General features: G+C 42.7%; 1 pseudogene; it reads right to left on the bottom strand.

Annotated features, from left to right (window-relative positions):
- Positions 1-799: 799 nt before the first annotated feature.
- On the bottom strand, positions 800-929 carry LOC136396248 (U1 spliceosomal RNA; annotated as a pseudogene).
- Positions 930-9,742: the final 8,813 nt, after the last annotated feature.

Raw genomic sequence — 9,742 nt, 5'->3', positions numbered from 1 at the left:
TTATTTATTTATTTTTTTACAGAGACAGTGAGTCAGAGAGAGGGATAGACAGGGACAGACAGACAGGAACGGAGAGAGATGAGAAGCATCAATCATTAGTTTTTCATTGTGCGTTGTAACACCTTAGTTGTTCATTGATTGCTCTCTCATACATGCCTTGACTGTGTAACCCCCTGCTCGAGCGTTGGACTGGGATGTGGAAGGACCCAGGTTCGAGACCCTGAGGTCGCCAGCTTGAGCGTGAGCTCATCTGGCCTGAGCAAAAGCTCACCAGCTTGGACCCAGGGTCACTGGCTCCAGCAAGGGGTTACTCAGTCTGCTGAAGGCCCGCGGTCAAGGCACATATGAGAAAGCAATCAACAAACATCTAAGAAGTCGCAACGCGCAACGAAAAAATAATGATTGATGTTTCTCATCTGTCTCCATTCCTGTCTGTCTGTCCCTGTCTATCCCTCTGACTCTCTCTCTGTCTCTGTAAAAAAACAAACAAACAAAACCACACAAGACACAACATAGAGAAAAGATGGGTACAGAACACTCCCAGCCTCATCGTATTTATTGGTCTCTGCTTATCAAGCAGATTAGCAGAACCTGGGTTAAATTAGTCTACAGTGGATTCAGGTGCAGAGAAAGATGATCAACCAATGTCCCCAGGAGTGTAGGAAAATGGCTATAGGGATCAGCTGCTTCCTATAAACAATCATAGTGCTTGCAGAGCAGAGTTCTGCCCCCGCAGGACTTGGCGTTCTGTAGTCCACACCAAAGACTTGTCTCAAGGCTTTAGTTTTATCTCTCAGCCATTTTTCTACAGTTGAATTTCCCACATTTGGGGAAATCACAGAGGTTAGCACATCCAGAGTTCAATGGATAAACCTTGCCCTGGGAAAACCACCTTTGTGATCGTGGTATCTCCTCTGCCAGGTAAGTGTTGAATATCTGTACATCTCTTGGCATTCCTTCATGGTAGTATACTGGAGAAATTGCAGTGCCAGCTGCATTTATCTCCAGAATCTCCCTACAAACTTCCATTTAAATCTCATTAATCATTGTCCCATGGCCTATCAGTGGTAGTCAACTTGGTCCCTACCGCCCACTAGTGGGCGTTCCAACTTTCATGGTGGGCGGTAGTGGAGCAACCAAAGTATAAATAAAAAGATAGATTTTAACTATAGTAAGTTGTCTTATAAAGATTTATTCTGCCAAACTTAGCAAAAATCTGACATAAAGTACTTGGTACATAATTATTATTATATGCTTTAATTTGCTGTAACTCCGCTTTATAAATTTTATAAAGTAAAGTTACTTCCCTACTTTATAAATCACCATTAATGTGGAACCAGTGGGTGGTTAGAAGATTTTACTACTAACAGAGATACAAAAGTGGGCGGTAGGTATAAAAAGGTTGACTACCCCTGAGATGGAATGGAATTTAAGAGAGTATTTAGTCTTTTTATTCTTCATTGAGAAGGTAAGAAAATGTAGAAAGAAATTGGAGATGGTTGATGGGTCAGTCAACTAATGTCTGATACACTATCCCTAAAACAACATTCCTTGTAAACACCATCTAGCCCCATAAATGTACCACATTTTTTTTTATCTATTCCACTATTGGTAGATGTTTTAAATTTTTGCTATTGCAGACGACAATAAAATGAACATCCTTGCATATGTTTTCTTGTAAGTTTGTAAAATCTTTTTTTGTGTGTGTGTGGCAGAGACAGAGTCAGAGAGAAGGACAGATAGGGACAGACAGACAGGAAGGGAGAGAGATGAGAAACATCAATTCTTCATTGCAGCTCCTTAGTTGTTCATTGATTGATTTCTCATATATGCCTTGACCAGGGGGCTACAGCAGACCGAGTGACCCCGTGCTCAAGCCAGCAACCTTGGGCTCAAGCTGGTGAGCCTTGCTCAAACCAGATGAGCCCGCGCTCAAGCTGGCGACCTCAGGGTCTCGAATATGGGTCTTCCATATCCCATTCCGACGCTCTATCTACTGCGCCACTGCCTGGTCAGGCTATAAATTTTTTTTTTTAATTTTTATTAGGTGAGAGGTGGGGAGGCAGGGTGGCAGAGACACTCCCGCATGTGCGCTGACCAGGATCCACCCAGCATGCCCACTAGAGGGCGATGCTCTTCCCATCTGGGACTGCTGCTCTGTTGCTCAACCCTGAGCTATTTCAGCACCTGAGGTCATGTAGCCATTTTCAGCACCCGGGGCCAAATTGCTTGAACCATTCAAGCCTTGGCTGCAGAGCGGAGGGGAGGGAGAGAGAGAGAAAGAGAGAATGGGGAGAGAGAGGGGTGGAGAAATAGATGGTCACTTCTCCTGTGTGCCCTGACTGGAAATCAAACCTGGGACTTCCAATTGTGGGGCTGACGCTTTACTGCTGAGCCAAATGGCCAAGGCCAGTTTGTAAAATCTTTATCACATTCATTGCACAAAGAAACTGGTTCTAATGTATGTATGTTTTTGCATACTGAGGTTTTTAAAACCTAAAAAGTTGAGTATTTACTCTTTTTTTTTTCTCTCTAATATCACTTTTCTGAGGTATAAACTCAAAATGAGTTCATGAGTTTTTGAGTGAAAGGTCATGAAGTAATAGGAATTTCTGGGAATGACAAGCCAGTGAACATAAAAATAATTTTCTGCCATAAATAAATCAATAAATAAAGTCTCAGTATATAAAAACTGAGTAAGCAAAACGAGGACATATTAAAGAGGAACACAAAGAAGCAGAAATCTCAGAACAGGCCACCCGGGAGGAAAGCAGCACTGAAACACAGAATAATGCAGAATAGTTCAGTGCCCAAACAAGACCAACGTACTGGTTACAGGCCACTCCCAGTTCCCTTTTGATAGGAATAGATTTCTATTTTTGTCAATGAAGATTTTTTTTTTTAAGATTCTTTTTTTTGTTAAGTGAGAGAAGGGAAGATAGTGAGGCAGACTCCTGCATGCACCCTACCAAGCAACCCATCTGCTGCCGATGCTTGAATCAACCAAGCTATCCTCAGCACCTGAGGCTGATGCTCGGACCAACTGAGATGCGAGAGGGGAAAAGAGAGAGGAGGGGAGGGGGAGGGGGAGAGAAGCAGATGGTCACTTCTCATATGTGCCCTGGATGGGGATCGAACTTGGGACGTCCACATGCCAGGCCAATGCTATATCCACTGAGAAACTCAGCCAGGGCCTTAAGATTCTTTTTTTTTTTTTTAATCATTTTATTTATTGATTTTGCAGAGAGAGAAGAGGGGTGGGGCACGAGAAGTATCAACTCATAGTTGTTTCACTTTAGTTGTTCATTGATTGCTTGTTGTATGTGCCTTGACTAGGCAAGCCCAGGGTTTTGAACCAGTGACAGTGTTCCAGGTTGATGCTTTATCCAATGTGCCACCACAGGCCACGCTAAGATTCTTTTTTTCCATTAATTAAAAAAAAATCAATTACAGTTGACATGCAATATTATACTACTTTTAGGTGTACAACGTAGTAATTAGATATTTATATAACTTACAAAGTGATCATCCCAATAAGTCTAGTACCTCCTGGACATCATAGTTTATATTCTTTATGTTGTAAGTGAAGAAAAATCCAAGGCAAACTGGTTTTATTAGAAAGGGAAACTTGCCTGACCTGTGGTGGTACAGTGAATAAAGTGTCAACCTGAAATGCTGAGGTTGCCAGTTCTAAATCCCTGGCTTGCCCAGTCAAGGCACATACGAGAAGAGAAGCAACTACTATGAGTTGATGCTTCCTGCTCCTCTCTCTGCCTTTCTCTCTTTATATCCTCTTTACTAAAATCAATAAATAAAATCTTTAAAAAAGAAAAGGTAACTAAAAATATTGTTGGTAGTTTCCAGGGATGATTACAACTTTATTCGAAGTTCAAATAATGTCACCTGGGCCGTCCGCCCAGATCTTCCTCTTAGCGCTAGCTTCATCTTCAGGATGGTTTCCTTCCTGATAGCAGAATGGCTGCAACAGTCCCAACTTCACATTCATAGTCACCAAGTCCTGAGTTTCAAGTCTCTTCCAATAGATCTGTTACTAGAGAGAAGTTTTTCTCTCCCAGAAGCCCCAGCAAATGTCTATTCATATGTCATTGACTTCCCATCAGGTAGTGTGTTCATTAATGAACTCATCACAAGGCCATAGAGATGGAATATGTTGACTGGCCTACCCAATCTGGGCTCTCTCCTAGAGCTGGGTTTGGGATCAATGCTACATAATGACATAGCTAGAGACTGGGGGAGGGAGTGATTTCCCAGAAGAAAATCATCATATCATTTTACTAAAAGAAGGGTGAATGGATGCTGAACAGGAAAAAACAAAATGTCTACTGTAATATCAGAACACATTTCAGGTAAATTTACTGTATACAAAGTAGGCAGAGTAAGCTATATTGTTCTCATTACAAAGATAGTCATTGCCTGGGGTCAGAGCAAGCCAGAGTGAGCCAGAGCAGGAGTTAAAGGGAAAGGAAGAGCCAGGAAGGCTAATCCACCTTAAAGTCCTAGCTGCAGGGAGGAGAGGAGGGGAGGAATGGGGGTGGGGGTGGGGATGCGAGTGTCCTAAGTGCAGCGCACAGGGTTAAAAAAAAGGTAGTCATTTCTTTTAAGTTCTAAGACTAACCTCATTTTTCATCAAAGTATTTCCAAGAATAATTACAGAGCAGAAGCTCTTTCTACCAATCACTGCTTAAACGATTTGCCTAATTAGTGCTCTCTCCATTGCCTCTAAAAAAGACAATCTGATACTCAATGCACGCTGAACTTTTGGGGCTAGGCTTCAGTTCTTTGATATGTCCACACGCACTACTGCTTTTACATGTTGAGTGAATGCTGATTCGCAAACCTGTTTGTTAAAGTTCTGTTGATTAACACTTAATTAAATGTTGCATAGCATAATAAACTATAAGTGGAGGAAAATAAATTCTCTCTTTGAAAATTGGTGGTGCAGAGGCTATAACGCATTGACATGGAACGCTGATGATTCAGGAACGCTGATGACTCAGGTCTGAAGCCTGGGCATGCCTGGTCAAGGCACAGATGGGAGTTGATGCTTCCTGACCCCCCCTCCCCCCCCCGCTTCTTCCTCTCTCTCTTTCTCTCCTCTCTCTCTAAAAATGAATAAATAAATTCTAAAAAAAATTTTTGAATTAAAATGAATACCTTAGACAGATTTAATAAAGACAACACTATGGGAGTTGATGTGTCCTGCTTTCCCCCCCTTCTCTCTCTCTATCCTTTCTAAAATGAATAAAGTCTTTAAAAAAGTAAAAAATCCAGAAGGATTCTGCACTGAGAGCATTTTACATATGTTTTTAAGTTCTTGTTCCACTTTATTTATTTTTTTTTAGAGAGAGAGAGAGAGAGAGAGAGAGAGGAAGGGAGAGAGATGAGAAGCATCAACTTGTAGTTGCAGTACTTTAGTTGTTCACTGATTGCTTTTTCTCTATTTTAAAGATATTTTTATTTATTAACTTTAGGGAAGTAGAGAAAAAAAGGCGTATCCACCTGTTCCTGTATGGACTCTGACCGGGAATCGAACTGGCAACCTCTGTGCTTCAGGACAATGCTCTAACCAGAGTTATCTGGCCAGGGCATTGATTGCTTTCTCATTTGTGTCTTGACTAGGAGGTCCCAGCTGAGCCAATGACCCCTTGCTCAAGCCAGTGACCTTTGGGCTTAAGCCAGCGAGCATAGGGTCATGTCTATGATCCTATGCCCAAGACATTGACCACGCACTCAAGCTGGTTAGCCCACACTCAAGTCTGAGACCTCGGGGTTTCGAACCTGGGTCCTCAGGGTCCCAGGCCAACGCTCTATCTACTGCGCCACCACCTGGTCAGGCTCTTGTTTCACTTTAAAGAATTCAGAACTGAAAATAATAGGTGATGCACTGTTGATGTTGTTTATGGAGAAAGAAGGGATGCTAAACTCCAAACAGTGGACTCATTTTTCAAAGACAAGGTCTTGACCCTACATCAAAAGGTCGGCAAATTAATATGTTAATGTAAGTAAAAAGAAAATGTTTCATGTACAGATGTATATTTGTGGTAAAAAGTTTTAGCTAAGCAGAGAAATCAATGACAAGAGAATTGGGATTAATTTTGGTAATTAGGAAGTGGATTTTTTGTAAAGTAAAGAGGATGGAGCACAGATTATAGGAAAGTAAGGTAAAGTATAAAACTGAGAAAATTTAATCAAGTGACAAGAGTGTCAGCCTGTGATGCTGAAGTCCCAGGTTCGAAACCTCGACGTTGCCAGCTTGAGTGCGGGGTCATCCAGTTTCAGCACAGGCTCACCAGCTAGAGTAAGAGGTCGCCAACTGGAGCATGGGATCATCCCCTGGTCACTTGCTTGAAGTCCAAGGTCGCTGATTTGAGCAAGGGGTCACTGGCTCAGCTTGAGGCCCCCTTGTGCCCCTGTCAAGGCATATATGTGAAGCAGTCAATGAACAACTAAAGTGACACAACTACGAGTTGATGCTCCTCATCTCTTGCTCTTCCTGTCTCTCCTGCTTAAAATAAATAAATAAATAGCCTGATCAGGCAGTGGCACAGTGGATAGAGTGTTGGACTGGGACACAGAGGATCCAGGTTCAAAACCCTGAGGTCGCTGGCTTGAGCACAGACTCACCAGCTTGAACGCAGGGTTGGTGGCTTGAGCGTGGAATCATAGACATGACCACATGGCCGCTGGCTTGAGCCCAAAGGTTGCTGGCTTGAGCCCAAGCTCGCTGGCTTGAGCAAGGGGCCACTTGCTCTGCTGTAGCCCCCTGGTCAAAGCACATATGAGAAAGCAATCAATGAATAACTAAGGTGCCGCAATGAAGAATTGATGCTACTCATCTCTCTCCCTTCCTGTCTGTCTGTCCCTATCTGTCCTCTCTCTGTCTCTCTCTGTCACACACACAAAAAAGTTACTCCTGTTAAGGGGAGCAGATAAACAGGATAGTATAAGGATTAAGATAGTTTTGTTGTTGCTGTTATTAAAATAGAAACCAGAATATGTTTGTACACAGATGGAAATTACTTAGTAGAAAAGGAGAAATTGATGAAATAAGAACAAGAAAGGATCTAGAACACAAGTGGAAGGATTGCTTTTAATAGTAAGTAGGATGGCCCTTCACCAGGAAGAGAAGGATGAGGAAATGAGAATCCAGGGTGGGTGTTGGATGGAAAATATGGGTAATATTTTGAAAAATAAAGTGGCTGAGAAAAGACAAGAATAGTGGAAGAGCCTGACCAGGTGGTGGCGCAGTGGGTAGAGTGTCAGACTGGGATGCGGAAGGACCCAGGTTCGAGACCCCGAAACGCCAGTTTGAGAGCGGGCTCATCTGGCTTGAGCAAAAAAAGCTCACCAGCTTCAACCCAAGGTTGCTGGCTCGAGCAAGGGGTTACTTGGTCTGCTGAAGGCCCACGGTCAAGGCACATATGAGAAAGCAATCAATGAACAACTAAGGTGTCTCAACGAAAAACTGATGATTGATGCTTCTCATCTCTCTCTGTTCCTGTCTGTCCCTGTCTATCCCTCTCTCTGACTCTCTCTCTGTCTCTGTAAAAAAAAAAAAAAAAAAAAAAAAAAAAAAAAAAAAAAAAATCAGGGAAGAATAGTGGAAGAAATGAAGACAGTGAGTCATAAACAAATGAAAGGGCATTACCAGAGGTGGATTTAATGGCCGGCATACCAGGTGCGGGCCCTGGGCCCTGACTTCTGAAAGTCCCCACAAAACCCCAACTTTATACTTTTTTCTAATAACACTAAGTTTGGTTTCATATGTGCTATTTTAATATTAATAGTACATACTATTTTTTTTTTGTATTTTCCTGAAGTGAGAAGCAGGGAGGCAAGACAGACAGATTTCCATGTGCACCCAACCGGGATCCACCTGGCATGCCCACCAGGGGGCGATGCTCTGTCCATCTGGGGCATTGCTCCATTGCAACCAGAGCCATCCTAGCGCCTGAGGTGGAGGCCATGGAGCCATCCTCGGTGCCCCGGCCAACTTTGCTCCAATGGAGCCTTGACTGCAGGAGGGGAAGAGAGAGATAGAGAGAAAGGAGAGGGGGAAGGGTGGAGAAGCAGATGGGCACTTCTCCTGTGTGCCCTGGCTGGAAATCCACCCCGTGACTTCCACATGCTGGGCTGACGCTACCACTGAGCAAACCAGCCAGGGCTCCTGTCTCTCTTTTTTTAAGGGGCCAAATATTTTCTTCTGCGCCAGGGGCCTCAATTGACCTTAATCTGCCTCAGGGCGTTACCAAGGATCAGTAGGTGACAGCTTCTTGTTTAATGGCAGTTAACATTAACTTTAAAAGAGCTTGGATTTTTGAAGGAGGAAGAGGAATGATTTAGAGGCAACATGAGGAGCAGTTTAGAAGATAAGAATACCTATGAGAAGAAAAATGATCTCCTTTAACAAGTTACAAGGGAGGTAGTTCTGCTAGGTGATAAACCAGTTTTCAGTTGTAGCAGGAAGTTGATGGGAACATTTAGAGAAGAGGTGAGAATAAAAGGGAAATGGCTAACATGTTGAAATCTAAAGTGCAGAATGAAATCATTAGGATGGTTGGGATAATGAATCAGATTAATAGAAGTAGAGGGTGGCATGGAGATGCTAGTCAGGGTAATGATGGATGACCTGGAGCTACTGGTTGTGATTGAGTAAAAAGGATTATAATGATAAAATTATCTTCCTGTAACCTCTAGAGCAGGGGTCTCAAACTCGCGGCTTTTGTGTGGCCCGCAGACTAATCCACGAAGTTCAAAATATTTTGGATAAAATTAAGTAAGCCTAGGGGCCTACTTGTATTTTTCATTTCTCTAGCATCCTAGCTAGATATTAGCTTAGTTAACAGCAGTTGTGATGCGAACTACAGTTTCTGGTCGTTTTGTGACACTGAGTAAACTGCATGTACGATTGTGCTTGTTGTACTGATTTTTTTTTTTGTTTTCAACTGCAGTGAGAAAAGTGTTGCGTAACAGTTGCCTTTTGTAGACCTAGTGTGGCCCGCCAAATGGCTGTGATCTTGCTCTGCGGCCCACATGCTGAGTTTGAGACCCCTGCTCTAGAGGGAAGGAAGGGTGGATAAGTTGCTTGAGATGAATAATATAGATCTACATGAACCGTTCTCTCTTGCATGTCTTGTGCTATGGAGGCTAGTGGATAAAATTGTTAATATTTCATTTAGAATTTTTGCATTTATAGTTATAAAATATGGTCTAAAGATTTTCTTTTAGTGTTACAGTTAGGTTTATTTATTTATTTGTTATTTATTTATTTTAGGTGAGAGGAGGGGTGATAGTTAGGCAGACTCCCGCATGTGCTGCACTGGGATCCACCTGGCATCCCGGTCTAGGGCAGATGCTGGAATACAGAGCTTGGACCAACCTCGCTACCCTTGGCTCCTGGGACCATGCTGAACTGAGAGGGGAAAAGCAGAGGGGAGAGAAGCAGATGGTGGCTTCTCCTATGTGAACTGACCTGAAATTGAACCTGGGACATTTATATGCTCAGGCCCATGCTCTATCTACTGAGCCACCAGCCAGGGCCAGTTGTTAGGTTTTCATAACAAGATTATGATCACCTTTCCAAATAAGCTGAGACTTTTCCCCCAAATATCTTTACATTCTGGTACCATCTGATCTAGTGCATTTTGGTGTAGGATATATCTTTGACTACATTTTTTTCTTTTTTTTGTATTTTTCTGAATTTGGAAATGGGGAGGCAGTC

This window comes from Saccopteryx leptura, chromosome 2 (assembly GCF_036850995.1).
Source record: "Saccopteryx leptura isolate mSacLep1 chromosome 2, mSacLep1_pri_phased_curated, whole genome shotgun sequence".
Lineage (NCBI taxonomy): Eukaryota > Metazoa > Chordata > Mammalia > Chiroptera > Emballonuridae > Saccopteryx > Saccopteryx leptura.
This window is presented reverse-complemented; position numbering and strand designations above follow the sequence as displayed.